A 20,945-nucleotide genomic window follows, 5' to 3' on the forward strand; every position below is an offset into this window, starting at 1 on the left:
ACCATAACAGGTTCTTAGAAGAGAAGCAGGACTCTTGGACATCAACAGAACTCACTGCTACCAGGACACATAGTCCCCAAGTTTTCACAACAGTCTCTAGTGTAACAGCATATTTACCTCTTGTAATCGAGGATGTAATTTGCTAAGCACATCTCTCAGCAACACTGAGAGCTTAAGCAGTGACAGTGCCCAAGTCCAGCCACCTCCCCAGACACATCAATAGTTTTGTGCCATGGACTGGATCAGGGAACCAGTCCAAGTTAAAAATAAATAAGAGGCAGAAAAAGAACACAATTCTCTTTGACCTGAAGCAGGCTTCTGATTTATTACCCTGCTGCTAGTGACAAAAAAAAGGTTTAGAGTAAGCAGGAGGAGACAGGCAGAGACTGGTGAAGTCCAGATCATCTCTGCAAGAAAGGTTCTATCTACCACAGCAGCCCAATTATGGCACACTGTAAAACCTCTAAAAAAAAATTTCAAGGCAGTGTTTTGATTGATTTTTCTTTGCAAAATAATCTCCCACCTAGGGCCTATAGTTACATTTTAATAACATCACAAAAAAATAATTTTAAAACCCATGTCCCTCTGCAGGAAACAACCTTTAAGGAAAACCCCAGCACTCTTCCACTGCCAGAACAATGCACTTCCCTCATCATCAACACTGCCAGGAGGTTAAAGCCTTTGCCAGCTTTCCAGAGGGAGAATCTTCTGGTAAGTATTGTGTTTCAGCAAATCACTTTCTATTTCTCCTTCAGATCAGAGTCACTGCCACGTGCTTCCTTACCTTTTATGAGAAACTTCAAGAGACCACAGTGTTCCGAATTTACAGCTCACCTGGACCAAGTTCCTTCAAGCAGCACATGTGATAAAGATCTATTAATGAGACCAGCCCCTCTTTGAAAAGATACTTTTGAGGATTTATCTACTTTCTCAGCCAGACCAAAGGCTGTGTCTGTGCCCTGTCCTTTGACCTGGGAATCACAACTGATGGCAGTGCAGAGGCAAGACAGGACCTGTAGCTCCTTAACAACTGGAGAAATATGCTCAAAAGTTCTTAAAACATATTCCCATTTGTTCTGGGAAGTGGTTCAGAGGAAACTGTTAATCAGAAAACTCTGACAACCTGATGTAGTACATGATTCACATCTCATCCTTAGATGCTGCTTTCTAAACAAGTGTTAAAGATAGCAAGGCTGCACCCTACCAAAATGCTCATTTTTATAAAGCTGTAATAGAATATTAAGTCATGATAATTACGGTTTCTATCCCATTCTCAGCTTACAAATTGCTGGTTAACATGCAAAAAAAAAAAAAAAAGAGTATTTTTTTTAAACTAAATAATCTGAAGAGTATTTTATTTCTCTCTACCAAATAATTAAATAAAGAGATCAGAGGCTCAGATTTCAGCAACAGATGCTTTATTTTCAAGTCTTAATTCTTCCTGGCAAAACTCTGATATTTCACAAGAGTGACTTATTGATCAAAACAAGAATACGTATCCCAGGTAACTTTTGTTTTGAAATAATGAGATTGTAATCTGACTTGCAACATAGTTGTTACTCCTGTATCACCAATGAGCACAGTCTTTATTATCAGCTTCTGAAATCCTCTGCACAATCTGGTTCTTCAGCGCTGTGTGGTTTGCACTCACAGTGGCACCAAAGCATCTCTTAAAATGCCATTCCCAGTTCAAAACTGTTGCAATGTATTTAAAAACCATACAAGGAGAAGAAAACGAGCTGCACTGTACAGCTTTCTTGCACTCTGTAATTGACTTAATAATTTCCATAAACCCCAGTGAGAAGTTACCAGTTTGTCAATCTATACTCTTCCACATAGCAGATTTGGGAAAATGCTTTGAAAAGGCTGATTTACTAATTCTGCCCTAGCTACCACTTCAGTAGCAGATGTCATCTAGCCCAAGAGAATCATCTCATTTAGAAGAGCAAAATGCAGCTACAAAGCTACTCTAAATTTAGATCCACCACCAAGGAAGGAACATTTATGAGGACATGGGAAAGGTCTGTGTGATCAGTACAGATACAACCCAAATATCTCATCTACACCAACATGAGTTGCTACTAAGTGTAAAATAAAATACTGAATTATGGATATACATAGAGCCTACTGTATCTTGGTATGACTGCTAGAAACTCCATTAAGGTCATAAATACAGAGATAGCTGACAAGAAGCTCAACAGAAGGATAGCTGTTCTCCCAGTAGGAGAAAATGCTCTTAACAACTACCTGTGGGATTATGAAAATAGGCTACTTAAGTATCTGCTGCTATTAGTGATACTGTTCCACCTGCCACATCTGCAAGAGTTTTCATTTCAAATGCATGCTTGGAATGCTTCTTCTTTTATCAAGGGAATATAAACACCAGTCTTTGGGAAGGACAAACAAAGCATCTCCCCAGCATAGACAGCAGACACACTCAGAAGCCCAGGAAGAGCATTAGTAACTTGTGGTGTCAGCATGTTACAGAAGACACAGTCACTAAATCACTACAGTTGTCACTTGAGAGTGCAAGAGACATGGACAGAGATGTCTGAACACAAAAACATCTCCAACCCAGGGACTTCACCAACCACACAAAGGAAAGGAGATTAAACATCCTAGGAAGCAATGAAGGAATCCTGCAAACACCACTGCTGAAAATGTTCAAAGAAAGAAAATTCTGCCTAACCATTACATGTGATTCTTTTCCCTAAAATTACACATTTTTCGTGTATTTGTACACTAATTTGATTTTTTTTTCCTCCTTCACTTGTGAAGGACCTACTATATTCAAGTGTTTATGGAACTTACCATTCTTCTCTTTCACCACTGCCATGTCACTGTCATAAAACTCCCTCTTGATTCCAAAAATACTTTATACAACCCTATTGGGTTCACATGAAGACTTTGAGGACCATCAGTAAGATAAAGGAGCACAAGATGCACCCACTAAACCAAAATTAAAGACTGCATCTTAGGTTTCTAGAAAACAAAGGTTTGAGTGATTAACACATAATGATTCCTAAAATTAAATAATTGCAGAGAAATACTGCTGCTTAAAGAAACCGAGAATTCCATGCTAACAAAAATTAGAGGTAATTATAACGTGTATGTAAAGGGCACAGCATTCTGAGTGTTAAATCACCTTTAATTATGTTTTCTGGATTTGTAACACTGACATTTGAATTCCTAACACTGCACTGATACACCACGTTGAATCAAACATGCCAACAACTCTATTCTGAATCACCTTGATGGCTTGCGAAACAGAGCTGTGTTTGAACACATTTATCTTCTTCCTTACACTCTTTCAGCTATTGAGTGAGACCACAATGTTTACTTCTGGAGTGATAATTGGTCACCAAAGCAACAGCTTGGATGCCAAAAAGCAGGATTTCAACTCAGCTTCACAGGGTGGTGGAAAGAGAAAGGTGATCACAATAGCTCCATTGTAGCCTTGATGCTGTGACTCAGACCCTCGGTGAACTACAAGTCGTTCATGCGCTGAATCCAAAATGAATAACTGAGAAAGCAACTGAAAACAAGACTTTGTTTTCTTTTAACTTCGTTCCTTGTACTAATGGCCTTTAAAGGGTCTGGGCCTTAATCTTGGATCACAATAAGAGAGATGAGAAAGATCCCTGGCTAGATTTTCTTCCAAGTGGGCCAAAAAAGAAATTTTAAAAAATATTTCCTCTTTAATAAATTCTCTGGACGTTGTCAATTTTCTATTTACCACCAACCCCCAGAAAATGAGGTCTGCACCATTGTTAGTGCACAGTACTGACAGTAGATCTGGAGTTCCTTCACCACAAGGTAAAACCAGACATTTACACACCAGAGGCCTTTTCTCATGTTGTCAGCAAACTGTGGCTGTATGCATGGACAAAAAAATACCCACTTCTCATTATGCTATTGCTTAACCTCTTATAGAGAGCTTAGGTTTCTTTCCAGCTGATAACCTGCTGTAAGAGGAATGAGAGGGGATATTTGTTTTCAAGTCCTTTCCCCCTTATTAGTGATGCCCTTTTCCTCCCATATGCTAAGGCAGCTGCTTATCAAGTTTCACAATCCATCTAAAAGAGGCTAAATTAAGGAATTTCCTTTGCTTGCCTCCTCTGTTTGAAAGGTGTTACATTACTCCCTTTGCAGTTTGTGGTTCAAGAACTGCAGCTGTTAGAAAAAAAATACATTTATGCACATAAACACATTATTGAAAATATTTACGTTAATTCAACGTGACACAGAACCCTGTCCAGCTAGACCCCTGGTCACTATGGCTCAGCTGCTGCAAAGCTGGCAAGCCCAGGGCTGAGGATGGGGAATGTCTCACCAGCACTTTTCCTGTGTGCCCAACCTGCCAAAGCACCAGCACACTTGGACCACCCCAGTACCTGGGCAGCAGCAAACACCCTTCTCCATCACACCCATCCATACACTCTGCTGCGGCTGTTAGGGAGTAAGGAGGGATGAAGGGAGATAGCACTGCGAGGGCAAAGCGTCCCTCCAGGCAGAGGTCAGCAGCAAACTGGGCATGCAGAAAGACAGGACCAGCAGGGCTGGGCAGGGAGCTCGAGGAGCAGCAAGGCCCTGCCAACACCAGTGCCCTGCTGCCCATTTTCATCCCTGCCCTCCTGGGTGCAGTGAAAGCACTGCCTTCCTTTGGACCTCAGGCTGACAGCATAGCTTTGTCAAAGGCATCTAGCACATAAGGTCTGCACTTCCAAAACCTCCAAGCAACTCCCAGCTGCTCCTTTCAAACCTGCCAAACGTGTCATATATTTCCTCTGTTTCCCACGTAAGAAGGGGGCTGCAGACACACAGCATCAAATGCTGGAGAGGCAAAATGTTCCTGCTGTAACAACTCAAAACAGCACACTAAGAAAGATGGCTTGTCAACAAAGTGACCAATGTTAACCCTGACTGCCAAAGAAATTTCAGGCATTGAGGAACAATACAAAGAATTAAAAGTCAATCTTCAAGGATTTCAGAAGTGAACTGCCCACAGCTTTGCCTCTCTAGGTTTCTACATGATGAAAGCACACAGCCTTAACTAGCAGAGCAAGACAAAGAAGCAAAACCTACTAAATATCTCCGTAACAAATCTGCAAGAGTAGTGGTATGCACTAAAGGCAAAAGGCAGGTTAGCCTGGGATTTCTCAGTTTTCACTTTGTGATGACCTAAAAAAGACGAGAGTTTTACCTATACAGATAAGACAACAGGTGATTACCTCACTCCTATGAGTAACACTTAATAAAGATTTAATTTGACCTCATTTTCGCTTCATTGGAGAAAGGCATCTCAACATCAGCAATAACACAACAGTTAACACCAGCACTGAAATGCTTCTGCATCTGCCAACCCTAAATATCTTACAGTCAGCAAGTGGAATGGTTTTATTGTTTTTAAATACACACAGACATGTATTTCTTAATTATACTTTAAACCAAGAACAAAGGTCACACATATGCTCTCAGCAAGAGGCAGCTATCCAGTCACTATGTTCTGTAAACAACACCCATCACTTCAACCATTACCAGTAGACCTTTAGACTTCGGCATGTCTTGGTCCCTTTCATATTGGAAAAACATCATTAAAAAAGATTAAAACTGCTATTCCAGGCAGACTGCTTATATGAAGCTTGAAGAAAATGTATACCTGCAATTCTCTCCTTCAAAACAAATTATAAAATCAACTGTTGTTTCAGACTCCTAATCTTGGAAAAAATATTCTCTCTAATCAGAGACTACTAAATCTACTCTCTCTTCTATTAACACACTATATATTTACATAATCACAGAACAGTTTTAAAGATGCATTTTTAGGATGGATACACAGAGCCCTCATATGTGTTCATACATGCTGAATTAAATAACTTTAATAAGAAAAGAGTGGACATATAGTACATTTTTACAATTAACATCTGCTTTATCTCTTTTTGGAGGATGACATTCAAGCTATATACTTGTATCAGAGCCCTTTATCTCACAATGCCATTTTACCCCAGAGCATTCATGTCTCACTTTAATAAAATATCAGCAGCACGGTCTTGAAACTGGCTTTACCTGCAGCAGAGACGATTCCCAGACTATCAATTTGTAAAAGCATTGGAAAAGTAGTAAGAACAATATTGACAGATGGGCTCTCCGACACTTTCCTTGCAAAAGGCTCTGCTCTGGAGCCACCTTCCCCACAAATTAGTCTTTGGAGAGTTAATAAGAGCCATCCATTTCAGTCTTTGAGACTTCAAAACAGTGGGCATGGGGTATTTTGGGTTTTGGGGTAGGTTTTGTTCTTGTTGTTCCCCCATCCCCCTTTTCCTAAAGTAAATTAAACTCTAAACCATGCTTTCAGGAAAAGGTAAACTTAGCCATCAGCACAACTCACTTATTTCTCTGGAACTTCAGTAACATTCAGGTTTTTTACTCAATGTGTAAGATATCCAGCCAGAACTGTTTCCAGAACTCTGAAGATACAACCCATGGGCAATGCTCATTCACAACCAGCACCTCGGGTGTTCGCCAAGTCTGGGGACCACACCATCACCAAGCCTACACTTTTGGTTTAAATTACTTTCATCTCATTTGCATTCCCTCTTTATATCTGAAGGAACAGACATAGCTTTAGGTCTTCCTGCAAAAAGTTCCTGCTGTAGCACTACAGAATTAAGGACAAAAGCATACCAACTCAGTTCAACAGGACAGTATCTGTCCTACTTACAATCCTCAGGAGGAAGCCAGGGATGTACTCAGGGAATGGAACTGTCCACTCCCACCTTATCTGGGGACTGTGGTTTTAACCTTGAGCCTATATTTAAATTGAGGGCTCATATTAAGCGGCAATGGGCACTCCCAACCTCAGGACATCAGTGTCCTCGGCAGCAGAAGGTACAGCATGCCTGTGTTCATTACCAGGTGTGCTTTAATTACTGCTATTACCGGCAGCCAGGGAAGGGCTGCAAGGCAGCTACTCTTCAAAGAGAAAAGGCAGAGCAGGGCAGCAGAGATTACACAGCAACTGTAAATACTTTGCCAACTGCAGAGTCACTGGAATTAACTAACAATTTTGAAAATGCTCATTTATTCCCTGGCCACGCCATGCACACAGGCACCTATGCAGACCATACTGCCATGGTATCCTCAGCATCTCCACACCTGCCTGGTCCATGGGCCACACAAAGTAAATACAAAGAAATGTAAGCAGAGGCACACTCATGGGTGGAGCAAAGGCTCCTCTATACATAAAAACAAACACTACTTTAACCAACTGTTATTTTTATCCATATGTAAACAGAATCACATAGAGAAAGTAAATCTTGCTTGCTCTTGCTCTAAGACTACAAGAAGAGAATTATGTAGTATGGCAAAGGAAAGTAAATTTCTTAAGAGCCGAGCTGAAAATCCAAGCCCTGCACAGAAGCTGGGCTGAAGCACACTGGAATGCAAGACACCCAGCCACAGAAAGGGCTCCTGCAGAGACAATGATTTCCAATCAATTAGGCCATTGTATAATGGACACAGCTGCCAGTGTCTGCTCTGATGCCAGGAAGCAGTAGAGGGTTTGGAATCAACACCAGATCTCTAGCCAGTGCTAGGGACTGCACTGAAAATGCACATGGCTTTGAAAAAAAAAAAGGCATATGAATTTCTGAGAAATTCTACAGTACGATACCAAGAACAACAAATTCAGTAGGAAAAGGTCAGGGTGATTCAGCGTTTTGGAAAAAATCCCACTTTCAGCTCCGTCCTGGCCGTGGACCAAAAGGAAGTAATGCCAAGTGCTGTCTGCCAGGCTAGGAGATGTAAGAAGACCCTTCCCTACCCCATTCTTGGGGGCAGTAGGAACCTTCACCAGCAGGGACTAGGGAAGAAGGTGCCATGGCCAGGGCAGCTCCAGGGACACCCAGAGGGGTGAGAGCTCCTGGACCATTAAGGGAAGCCTTGCCTTTGCCACCAAAATTAGCACATGATAGGAAACTGAGATTCAGAGACTCTCTCCTGTTTCTCAGCAGGGATCAGGGATCTTTCTCTTCACTGGACACATGATTTGCTCTGATCTGACTCAGCTTTTGGAAGACAGTAAAAAGCCCTGACTTCCAAACAAGTAAGTTTAACAGATCTTCTGTGCTTCAAAGCAGGTGGGTTAAACTACAAAGAATTATTCATTCTCCATAGTTACTGGCCACTGCCATTCCTTTAACAGTGGGATACCCATCTAACACATACAGACATCAATATACATTAATTTAATCCACAGGTCCCTCTGCCCCTGGATAAAAGGCCAACTTTAACCCTATGCTACTGCTGGAAGGACAAGAAAAGCTCTGGAGGAGCAATGGAAAGAACTTGTTTCTCCACCTGAAAGCACCCATAATTAGGAAGTGATGGATGTCGCTAGTAAAAATGAGTGATGTTTTTCAGGAGGTCTCTCATCTGTAACTGCACTGTTTTCAGATAAAATAACCCTTTCTGTCAGGCAGTGTCAGGAATGTCTACAGCCAATCAGTCACTGCTATCCAGAAAAAAAATATGACATTTTTGTCATACCATCTGTAGTGTACACTGTATCAGCCCTTCTTCATTGTGTGCCTCATCAGTCAGGGTCTCCACCCTGGCAACCCTAATAATTGGTGCTCCTGAGATAAACAGATAAATTGAAAATTTCAAAAACCTCAATCCCACTGCACATGTTACAGAACTCCTTTTGAACAAAACACCTTTTACAAGAGAATAAAATCATATTTGCCATCTGGAGTTAATGACTATCAAGTAAAACTCAGGAGGAAGACCTGCTCACCACTCCTGCACGCTGGCCTACAAAGCAGAACCACCACAAGTAATAGCTTGGAAGGAAGTCAACAAGATAAGCAGGATCATTTCCAACCTGGACACCATAAAATTTCACACTGTAACAACTTCATTTACAAGACTTTGACAAACATTAAACAAGGAGAACAAATATCTAACACAATTAACCAAGATTACACATATGGCCTAAAGTCTCTGTGCCACTGTGCAAGTGCCAGGAGAGACTGTCCCAACAGGGAAAATGGGGCAGCTCTGTAACTACGTGACCCTATGCCTGGCTATGTTTTTAACTGATTAAATCAGACCTTAACAGAAAATTTAAGTGTCAAGTTCTCAATAAGGTTCATGCAACAGATGACCACTCTGATGACAACACACTTTCTTTTCTACAGGTCACCTTACAAAATTTGATGGAGCTTGAGAGTTAAGGTTTCATTACCTAAAAAAACTATTCTTGATCTTTAAACACAGCCAATGTATATTAATATTTAACCACTGCATGCTAGAGATTACATATCACTATTACAAGCTCGTAGCTGTTACTTTTGCAAAACACTAAGAAAAAAATAGATGCTGATGTCACTGATCACATGTTTTCTATTTATTGTGATGGGAAATAATCAGCTTCTCTGATTAGGTACATGTTTATTATATTATAAGGCAACAATTTCCTTCAAGCACCCAATCCAATCCACGTGCTTGACACAAACGTTTCTTAAAGGCTTGAAGGAATTTAAACACCTGTGCCCTAGAAAATACACTGGGGTGCTTCTAACAAAGAAAATGTTGAAGCATAGAAGAAATTTAAACATTTGATTACATTGTTTTCTCTTGACATCTGATTGAAAAAACAAACATTTTTACATTATTAAGAGACACTAAGGGAAGCAATCCCAGTAGTATCTGGCCCTTCTGAATCACTGGTTACCTGGAGAAGCACTGTCACTCACCTGAGACACATATCTTTAGTGGATGAAACTTTTGAGTGATAAGGAGGAAGGAAATAGCTTATTAAAACTCTGAATAAAGCAAGTAGCAAAGAACCTTGGCATGTCCAAATCCATGCTCAAAGCAGGAGCAACTCCAAAGTCAGAGTGTGCTGTCCAGAGCCTTGCCCAGCTTATTTCTGAATACATTCTAAAATGGATGCACTATGAGCTCTCTGGACTCCTGCTCAGTGCTCTTTCACACTGAAGCTGGGCTAGGGAATTTCCTTGCTGCATCCCATGCACTTTCCCTCTTTTCCTTTCACTGGGCTCCCTCTGGATAACCTGGATACTGCCAACACCCCACCCACCTGCCCAGGGGTGGGTTACCATGCTCATAACCCTCCCTTCCCCACGCTTGGGAAGCACTGCTCCCCTGGACTCCACCCACACATCTTCTGCTCCAGTCCCTAGCCACCCCCAGTCTTCTGCCTGATTGATCTGGTTTTGGCACCTTGCTGGACTTGCCCTCCCCATTCTTGTGACCACCAGTGGGATTCAAGCTTCCCCATAAACTAGGACCACCTCTTGTCCATCCCTTGGCTGAGATGGCAACTGACTACTTGGTCTGCTCACCCACAGGCTGGTCAGACCCAGCTCCAACAATACCCACTTCTCATCGTGCTCCTCAGCCAGCCCACATTCCCTGATGCACCATGCTTGCAGCTGGACACAGCACCACAGCTGGGGCCCCAGCAGCACTGACAGCAGCACCATTACCTTTAATTACAGTCCTGGGCATCCACTGCAGACACAGCCTGTCCTTTCTGCAAGTGTCAGCTTGTGCACAGGTGGCGATCCAGTGCCTGTCCCAAAGCAGTCTTCCTGCGCTGTGCAGCCCTGACACGTCCTCACCACTTTGTATTTCCTCATTTCAACTCATTAAGTTGTAAGCTGCAGATTTCCACATGCCTTTTCAATCTACCACAGCCATTTCACTGTGAACTATGCTTTGCCGTGCTTGAGCACCTCTCAGTCTGGACTTACTTGCAGATTTAGTTAGTATTCCCCTGTCCACACCAGTAAAGAGAACAGCAAATAAAGCTCAGCCCAAGACAAACATGGGTGTATTCACATGCCTCATGCCATCTCCCTTCTTCCCCTGATTTTCACAGAAAATTATGGGTAACTACACTTCAAACATGGTCCTTATACAATTACTTGTTTACCATATTATTAAATACATATATTTCCTTATTCCAGAGAAATGTCACAAAGTTTTATCAGACACTAATGAAGTCAAGCTAACATCACAGGTACTGCTATCCCTGAGTCCTTATTTTCTTATCCTCCAGATTCCTAGAAACTGATTAAAAATTTTGTTCCAATTCTCTAAGCACTGCAGTTAGACTAACTAGTCTGCAATTCCCTGGATCTCCCTTTTTCAAACTGAGGTAATGCCATTGCCCTTTTCAGTCCTTCAGGACCTCTCCTAGCCTTCCCAATTTCTAAAAGATAATTGTAAATGGTTCAAAGGTTGCTTGGCTAGTTGCTGATGTACCCTAGGGCAAATTTCATCAGGCTCTGCCTATTTGAATACACCTATCTTATCTCCTTTTTCTGATCTATCCTTTTTCTACTCTGCACTTTACTCCTATCACCTTGTTTAAATTAATTTAATGTGAAGACACAGTCAAGCAATACAATAACTACATGATATCCATTTAATATTTTATCTTTCAGCTACAACATTAGCAAAAAAACCAACTCCACACTATTCATGTACTATAACTATGGCCTTTTGGAGATACAGAAAAAAAATTAGGAAGATTGGTCTGAGCTAGACTGAAGATTGCAAATGGCTAAGAGCAATCCTCAAGCTAGGATGTCTGAAGGGAAAACACTAAGAAATGTCAATAAACTCTTTATCTATGCAGGAAGATTTAAAGAGAAATTTTAACTGCATTTTAGAAAGGACTCTAGCAATTACTAAATCAGCCTTGTTTATTTTTCTAAGTTAAAAGAAAGAAAAATAATCCAATACTTCCCCAGTAGATAGAACACTTGATAATCAAAGGCACAATTTCCTGTTGATTGCCTAAGTTATCCAGCACTGATCACTGCCAGGTAGTGTACTGAATTAGACTGACCACTGGTCCAAACCAGCACAGCAAGTCCCACTCCTCCACAAACAGACAGGTATCTTGAAGCACATTCACTTTTAATGCATCCATCCACCTGTTCCAGACATAGTGTACCTTTCATCAGCTGGAAATTACCATCCTCATGGCTGAGACGTGGCAAAACATTCGGGGATCACTGCTAGTCTGTTTCTATGCAAAGCAAAACAGACAGCCTTAGATCATCCTCTGTGATTTCTATTTTGTTTTTCAGCAAAATGAACTAGACATGGTTGTGTGCTGTTACCACATTTCAGCTGAAGCACAGTAACTTCTTAAACTGCTTCATTTCCATCCTCAAAGACACATCAAGACTCTGTTCTGTGATCCTCTAGGCAGAAGATGCAATGTTAATGGAGATTCTGGCTGTCACTTTTAAAAGCAGTTAGATATTTGAATGCCTCAATTTCTAGTGTACCCAACTTAAAATATTTTACAAGGTCGAATTTTCAAGAAATTGAAAAATTTCAAAAACTACTCAAAAACTACTGGGCAGAGGTTCCAATCCCACTTGGTGTTTAAATCCAGAATCCATTTTACTTGGTATTTCTACAGAAAATCCTCTTGCAAAACTAAAACCCTAGTACTAGTCAAAAGAAGGGGGAAAATAATTTTCTTTTGCCAGCTGTGATGAAAATGCAACAAATCCATGCATTCTTCCAGTTACACAAAATACAGCAGCCTACCCTTGAATATGAATCTGCGAGTATTTTCTTCCAGAATGATACACTGAAAGCCTTCTCTCACAAAATACTATAATCAGCTTTCAGTGAAACCTGCTTTACTGGACATAATATAAAGCTTGATTTCCAACACTGTCAGGACAGAGAACCCACCCCATATTTCCAATCCATATATTGCTGGTACTTGTCCCTACTGCAAATGCCATCATCAGTAATCCCTGTCTTGCTGCCTGCCTCCCCTGAAAAACGGATTATAATTAGCAGAATCCCTGGATCTCATCCTTGACTTAATGATGAATAAAAACAAGGTACAAATACAGGGAACAGTCAGAACAGTAAAATACTGGTAGTCTCTGCTGCTGTTCTTATTCCACTAGTGGAAAAATTCAGACTCTATTTTAGTCAGAGGAGCTTGGTGTCAAGCAATTGTTCAGTCACAGCTCAGCAAACCTCATTATTTCAGGCCTCTTTAGAAATCCCGAGTTTTGCCCAGAGTAGGATGGGATGTGTACTCGCCTGCTGTGCACTGTGCCCCAGGAATGGCCCAGCTGGTGCTCCTGCCCAGCACAGCCCTGGGAGCTGGCAGGGCACCGGGAACCCCAGCACAGTCACAACTCCATTTTTTAATCCATCACCCCGCTGGGCTCTACTTCAAACCCACACTTTAACCAATACTGGCGGGTTTCAGCCAAGCCTATGCTGATAGTAGACAGAACGAAACCAAGTTAATTAGAGTTAAATGTAGCCTCAAAGGAGATCTCAGCACCAAAACTCCTTATGCACATTAACTTATATAGCATGTATTTTTAATGAGTTCAGCACTTGTCTCGAGTTTAGGAAACACACATGGGGTGGCAGCTATTCAAAGCCGTTGCGCCAGAGCACGAGCAAGTGCTGACTCTGCAACATGACAAGGTTATGTTGCCAGTTATGGAGATTCTACCTTTATTGCACAACCCTCAGATACCTAAATTTAAATTAAACAGGTGAAGTGACAACACAAAAGCCACCTACCAATATACTCATAAAATACAAAAAGGAAATGAAAAAGACCAGAGGGCTAAAGCTCATGTTCAATTTTGCAAATACGGTTAAATCTTGTAACGTCTCCAGCACCTCCTGAGCATTTTTTTTTCATAAATAAACTTCTGAAAATATGTATCCCTGTAGACAGCTAAAGCAAATACCTTTAAAGCAGAAGGGAATTTTACAAGTGCAAATTTTGAGCTTTAAACCCCACCCTTCCATCTCCACATGCATTCTCCAGCACTCATCATGTGAAGCCAGGTAAATGGCCAGTAGTTGCACCCTTTGGGTTCCAATACATTAAAGCAATTTACTTATTTGTGAGATAAAACCACTTGCAAAGACTGTTAAGTCCAAAAAATACACAGTCATATATAAATAAGGCTGAATTATGCCAAGAAATTCTGCCAATGCCCTTTTGAGCCCGTCATTTAAGTATAGCCAGAAAACTCTGTTCAATGGATTACGATGTAAAATAAGGGGTAACTCACTGTTCTGCTCTAATTATAAGTATGTTCCAGCCAATATGGCATTAACACACAATTAAATCACTTGGAATCACGTACGTTTAGCACCAACAGTCTGTAGAAATATGTAACCTCTATTACAGAAAATAACTCTTCAATTAGAATATGGTATCATACCACATTTCCCAAAATGTAAACAAACTAAAGAATGAAAATGTTCAAAGTATTATAAGAGGACAATGTGACCCAATGACAACATTTTTACTTTAAAGTCAGAATGAAAAAAAACTAATCATGTAGAAGGCTCAGTTTCAACTGCAATTGCAGGGGTAATGCTGCTTGTATAAAAATCCCCCTAACCACACAGATATTACAGTATTTCACTAGCAATAGCCAGTTCAAATGAAAAATCTAAATTTTGTTTTTCTTTCAACTTTTCAGGCATTATTCACTTTAATAAATTCCTTAACTTCACGACTGTAACATTCAAATGGATAGGTATTTTTGTATATACCTGAAAATGCAACCACACAACAATTTTAGTTTAAATGAATGACAAAAGACTGCTTCAGGACAGAGTGCTGTCTCTAAACTCCTGAAAACTTAATCTGTATTTTGCTAATCTAGGCTACAGTTTATCTTCAGGGGTTCTCCTGAACATCATTCCTTGATGCTTTAGATTCAGCCTGATGTGACTGAAAAGGCTTTCTTTTCTTTTTTCTCCCATTCATCCACTTTGTTCCCATGCTCTCTGTCCCCTCCCCCCAAATTATAATTAAGGAAATTATTTTAAAAGAAAACCCTACAGATAAACCATGACCTAGAACAGGGAGACTCTGCCCAATTTATGTTCCAGAGAGTAGATTTATTTAAACTATATTATTGCATGCCATTCAAACTGTACTTTCAGCCACATTTTTTATTGACTGAGTCAGTCATCTTTTCTTTCCTAAAACCTGAGTTTACTTTAAGAATGACAGAAGACCTTCTCAGGGTCAGCTGAAAGCATTCATAACTGCACATACCAGGAAAGAAGTGCTATAAAACTGAGAAGCCCTCAAGGACAGCTGTTTTGCTGAGGAGCTGCATGACCAAGCTGCCACCTAAGCTCCCCTGTAATGTCACTTCTCCTGGTTCAATTCTGCCACCATACAGTGCCCTCCCAGGGGGGTGGTCATCTCCAAACTAAGGTCTAGGATGCTTCCCAACACAATACAAAACAAAATGCAGATGATTAATTAAGAAATGTGAACTTAAGATGACAGATGCTACCATAATTCAGATACTGTCCAGGTTTGCAGCTCACCAAGCCTGCCCATCACTGGGATATGCTCAGCCCTGCTGCCAGCCTGGCTTCATGCTGACAGCTCCATGGGACAGGTGAGCCTGCAAGGAACTGGTGGGCAACAGGGAATCTGACCTGTCTGCACCTCTGCACACTCAGCACCTGCTCATGTCCCGTCTCCCGAGCGAAGGGAGAAGGGGTTCCAGTATTCAAACCCTGCTCTTCAGTGGGCACAGCAGCCCAGAGCCTTCCTGCTCACCCTCCTGCCCACACCCAAATGCAATCACGCCAACCCGGGCTCACCTGTGAGGAAAACCAAGCATGCCATACCCCACAGCAACACATCCTTCCCTGCCCTGCTGCTGTGAAACACAAGGTTTCTGAAAGCAGCCCTCCCATTGTGTGTCTCTGTGCAACCTCTCAGGCAGCACATGCCAAACCCTGAGCACCATCTCCAACTGCACCTGCCCCTGCCCAGCCCAGCACCAGGTGCTGGCAGGATCTCCTCCACAAGGCTCTGAGCCCAAAGGCCCTGGAGCAGCTTTCTCCCCGCCCCAGGAGCACTTTCAAACACACACACACAACACAGACATACCTACCCTTTGTGCTTCCATCTCCACTTAAGCAGCACCACCAGTTCTGATGCTAGAGGAATCTTGCTTATTTAAAGCACCAGCACCTTAGCTAATGAATTTTTGCTACTCTTCTACACTCAACAAATACTAGGCTGAGTGGCATATAGGCTAATTGACTGTTAAGGTCACTGGCCAGCTCTTTAATTTTATTTAGTACACTTTGAGACAGCTCATGAGTCATTAGGGCCTTATTCTTGGGGACACAAGGACATGTAATACACACTAATAAAGAGCATAAATGTGATCTACTACATGTATTCTACAGATTGTGAAATTAGAAAGATAGCATTAAATATCTTTTTGCAATGTTTGTTATATTTTTAGTAACTGATAATTTTAACATAAATAAAATATTTGTCAGAGTCTGCTGGTGTATTTCTAACTTGTAATACTGCTGTAACTCTAAGAAAATTCTTTAAGTAGTAAAAGTCACATTTTAAATACCATCTTGAAGAGAGAAAAGGGCTCAAGGGAGACCTACCTTAAAAATTCCTTACTTTAAAGGGGAAAAAGAGACATTTTGCAAGCTGTTATTCATGATATTTGATTTTATGATCTAAATTGTAATTCAGAGCACACATGTGTCAGGAACTTTGCAATACTCTTGAAAGGGATCAGCATCACTAATCAGGCACTGAAATCCAATTTCTGGGAGAATCTGGGAGCTCAAACCTGCACATTTTAACTGGCTTGGAAAGATCTTTGAAAAATAAAGTTAAACAGTAATTATACATAAGTGTGCTTGAGAAACTTTACACCTGTCTTGACATGAATCAGATCTTTGCATGGATGATGAAATTCTTGGCATTGCTTTAGGTGATTGGGATGGCATTAGCTTAGGCAAGTAAGAATTCAACAGCCACAAGCCTAGACAGGTAGGATAAAGGAGTTACTGACTCAAAAAGGCATGGCAGCTTATCTGTGGAAGTCTAAACATGCTAATCATTTAACATAAACAGATCTGCTGATATTTATAGAAAGGAATTTCAACTCATAAGTAACAATGTTAAAAAAAGGACCTAATCATATTTTCCACAGGTCCTCCCAGCTCCTTGCAGATTATTGCTACTAAAACACAGACAAGGGAAGGGAAAAGAAAAAAAAACAAAGAAGTAAAAAGAGGAAGAAAGAAAAAAAGCCAGAGATAGGTAGCTGGGTATGGGATCAGGACAATAATGAACTTGTTGGCAATCAGTGCTTGACTGCTGGCTATGCTACAAGACTCCTGCAACCTTTGTCTCCCTCTGCCTCAGTTCCCAGTCTGTAAAACCAAGTGATATTTTCTTACCTCACAGGAACGTTCTCAGAATAAATCCATAAATGCCTGGAAGACACTGAGACACCACTGTGACAGAGGCCATAAAAATACCTAGGGGAAAAGCAAACAATGTAAGAATAAGTGTCAAAAGTGACCAAAACAGCAGAGACGTTCACAGATTAAAGGTACAGCAAAGATTAAAACTTTGCTTAATGACACGAATTCTCCACCTTGGGGAAGAAGCAGTTCAGTTCAGCACATATACTCAAACAGCACTTTTAAAACCATGACAGCAAGGGACAATTTCCCCTTTTCTCCTTGCACGTGACACAATCCTGATAATCCATCCCCAGATACGAGCAGAAAAGATGTTTACAGATCATTAGCTTAGCCCTCCACGACAGGTATCACATCCAAGAACCCCAATCACAGCAACAGAGCCCCACATACTGACAGTGCTCTTCCTCAGCCTCCACATCCAATTCTAACTGCAGAGCTGAGCTCCTCCAGTAGTTAAAAAACTTTCAGCCTAACACTTATTCCTGAACAGCTTTTATCCATTTGTTTTCATTCCAACATTGATCCAGCAGTTTACACGGCTTTTCCCTATCCCTGAAGTTTATTTCCCTGACAATAAAAAATGAATTACATCACCTCCCTGTCAGGGCTCATTTGCCCACCCCAATCAAGCAAGTTCTTACCACCCCACATCAGCATCTTCTGCCCAACCCCATCCTTGTGGCCCAATGTCACCTTGCAACTGCCCAAACATGTGTTTCTCCAGCATTTTCAGCTGGTAACCCTCTCCATCCCAGCCAGCTTCTCTCCTAATGCTTTCTAGAGTTATGACCTGGCATGCCATCACCATGGAGGTATGTCCCACTTCGACTGCTCTGGGTCTCAAGCTCTTTCTGAAAGACACCCTGACCTTTCACAGCACTGACCATGCCTCCTATCTCTCTCACCTCTGAGTCCTCAGGGCACTGCTCTGTGGTGCCAGGGATATCACAGGGATTGTACATGGTCTCTCCCTAAAAACACATTTCCTCTCTTCAGTGTCAACTCAATCCACAGCTGATGGCTTGAGCTCAACTCCACCGCTAAGCATATTTTAACATGAGCCAAATGACTACAGCCCTCAGAAGGATAAGTGATTCAAAACTATGCAAATGCACTGAATACATTATTTAGTCTTTATCATTTACAAAGAATGCATTTTGTAAACAGTTTCAGCCCTCTTATGGAGAGTGTGACAGTGCCCTGAAATTTGGGTGTCTGATGGTTGCTGCATCATGCACTGATCATGGCAGCCCTGGTGGGAGAGGGTTTACTTCAGTTCTGAGGTGGGACACGAGGCTCGAACAGCCTGCCTGCCCAGTGTCCCCTGCACTCAAGAAATACCTCCACCTACCCCCTCATACACACAACCCCTTGGAGATCCTCTCTCATCCCCTCAACAACTCAGCTGACCAGGACAACAAAAATACCCCTAGAGGTTTCCATTTCTGAGGGTAGAGGGCAGTTCTTTCCTCCTGGCTCTTTGTGTGGAACCAGCTCAGGAGCTGCTCAGACAAGCACTGGAGCTGGAAGGAGGGGAACAGCAACCTCCCCCCTCCTGCTGGCAGTCTGCCCCCAGATCAGACTGGGATGTATTGGAAACCTCAGCCCAGGGAACCAGAATACACTCACCTTACCAAGGACTCGGATCCATTTAAAACTGTGCTCTAATAACCTTCACAAATAAATATATTATGCAATTTATGTTATGCAGCATTGACTTCAATGACTCTGTAGCAGTGCTTACACTACTATATTTACTTCTGGCACACACTGGCAGCCTTCACTGTAATTATTCTGAGCGTGCTCCTGTTCTAAACCCGGAGGTCTTACCCTGCCAATATCTATGCACAATGCTCCTCAGTATGTTTTCCATAACTTTGACCACACTGTCCTTCTTTCTTCTATCCCTGCAAATTCCTTGATCCAGAACATGTCATGAGTTTTTCCTCCTTTCACAATTTTATACCCCAGCACCTCTCCCTCAGTATCAAATCACCAACTTCCACCTTCAGCTGTCTCACAGCGCTGGTCTCCATCCCTCAGCAGAGAATTTTAGATAAGTACCCTGGCACCTCCTGCCAGGCTCCCTGAAATTTGAAGAAAGCCCTCTTTTAGGCATGCACACATCCACCTTGATGCCTATGGCACAGATCAGCATACTAAATAAACGGAAGAGAGATGATACAGATTTGTTCTCCCTTCCCCCAGACTAACAGGATGACCATTTCAGTACTGGCTCTTTCCACTCTCTTTATCAGTCTTTGCTGCAGGAATGGCAGTTGCATCTGAGTGGAATCCATCCAGCAGTAAGTGGTTTGTTAATTCCCAGGACACACTGTGTGCAGAGAAGGATACTAAGCTACTTTAAAAGCAACCCTTTATTAAATGCATAAAAACGCTTGAAATTTCTGAAAGCCAACACTTTAAATTAATGACTTCATTTAAATATATCAGTCTCTGCTGCTAATTGTTACATTACTTTTTATGCATTCTTTTAAATGCACTCCTTGGAAACCCCATAGAATTTACTACAGTTCTAACACACAGTTGCAGTCATTCATGGTACACATTCATGTATTTCACTAGAAACTTCTTTCTCCCAAAAGCTTAAGTAGCTCTTTGCATCTGTGTAATAGGGGTAGTTCGAATCAACTATTCTCAGCTACACCACAGTGACACTACTGCTAGAATAGGAAGTGGAAACATGTCACTTTAAAAAAACAAATGGCCAAAACAAACCAAAAAACAAAACCCAAAAAACAAAAACAAAAACAAACAAACAAACAAAAAACTACCAAAAAAAAACCCAAACAACTTCTTCTACATTGAAAATATTAGGATGGAGCAAGGAATTTTAAGATTAAGGGGTTAGAAAATACTCTCTGTCATATTAAGCAGTGTCTAATAAGGAATTGAGGATTCCTGGAAATTCCTGCCACAAGTGAATGTGTGCATGCTGAAGTGATCACTTCTGCTCTGAATTTCTTTGTGTCTATCCGTCTGACAGATGTATTTAAAATTTTACACTGATGCAGTTTTGGATGTCTTAACTGACTTTACACAGGAGATGTTCTGCTTATACAGGGAAGGGGCATATAAACATTAGGTACTTGATGCTGAGGATTAAACATGAACAAAAAAAAATTAATCAGCAGTGACAAAAGTGGTGATGGCAGCTCACTGGAGATAACCTCCTCCGTGCAGCACGCTGCCGTCTCCATCTGCTAATTTAGGCTGCTGGAGGCCTTGAGTGACGAAAGAGAGACCATACCAACAGGATTTTAGCACACTGAAGCACATACAGCTTCCCTCATCCCACAAGTTAAACTCAAGGCCATCAGGAGCAGTGGGGAGGCTGCCAAGAGTAAGTGCCATGCTGCACGTCCCCTGCAGCACCCTGAACAAGAGCCCAGCACCTCCAGCTGCATCTGGACACATCTGCTGCTGAAAACATGAGCACTACACCTCCATGGGTTTTGCCAGTTTCCGTGTGCCAAGCCAGGAATATTTTCTGGAACTCTTCAAGGCAGAGTTTTCAATCTATGAGACAGTGTTTAGTGAACAGACAACACCAGCAACGATGAGCTTTCTATGCAGCATCGACAACAGAGAGGAAT

General features: G+C 41.6%; 1 protein-coding gene across 7 annotated transcripts in view; it reads right to left on the minus strand.

Annotated features, from left to right (window-relative positions):
• Window positions 1-20,945, minus strand: part of PTPRF (protein tyrosine phosphatase receptor type F) — a 375,785-nt gene that overhangs the window by 268,752 nt on the left and 86,088 nt on the right. For 4 of the 7 annotated variants that reach the window (XM_030226334.2, XM_030226335.2, XM_030226333.2 and 1 more), the window contains exon 2: window positions 17,299-17,379. The gene's annotated coding sequence lies outside the window, so the exon portion shown is untranslated. Of the gene's footprint in view, window positions 1-10,514; window positions 10,784-15,678; window positions 15,770-17,298; window positions 17,380-18,233; window positions 18,255-20,945 lie in introns of those variants that run through there. The other 3 variants (XM_050977608.1, XM_018912354.3, XM_018912353.3) reach the window with 3 other exon arrangements.

Source organism: Serinus canaria, chromosome 8 (assembly GCF_022539315.1).
Source record: "Serinus canaria isolate serCan28SL12 chromosome 8, serCan2020, whole genome shotgun sequence".
Lineage (NCBI taxonomy): Eukaryota > Metazoa > Chordata > Aves > Passeriformes > Fringillidae > Serinus > Serinus canaria.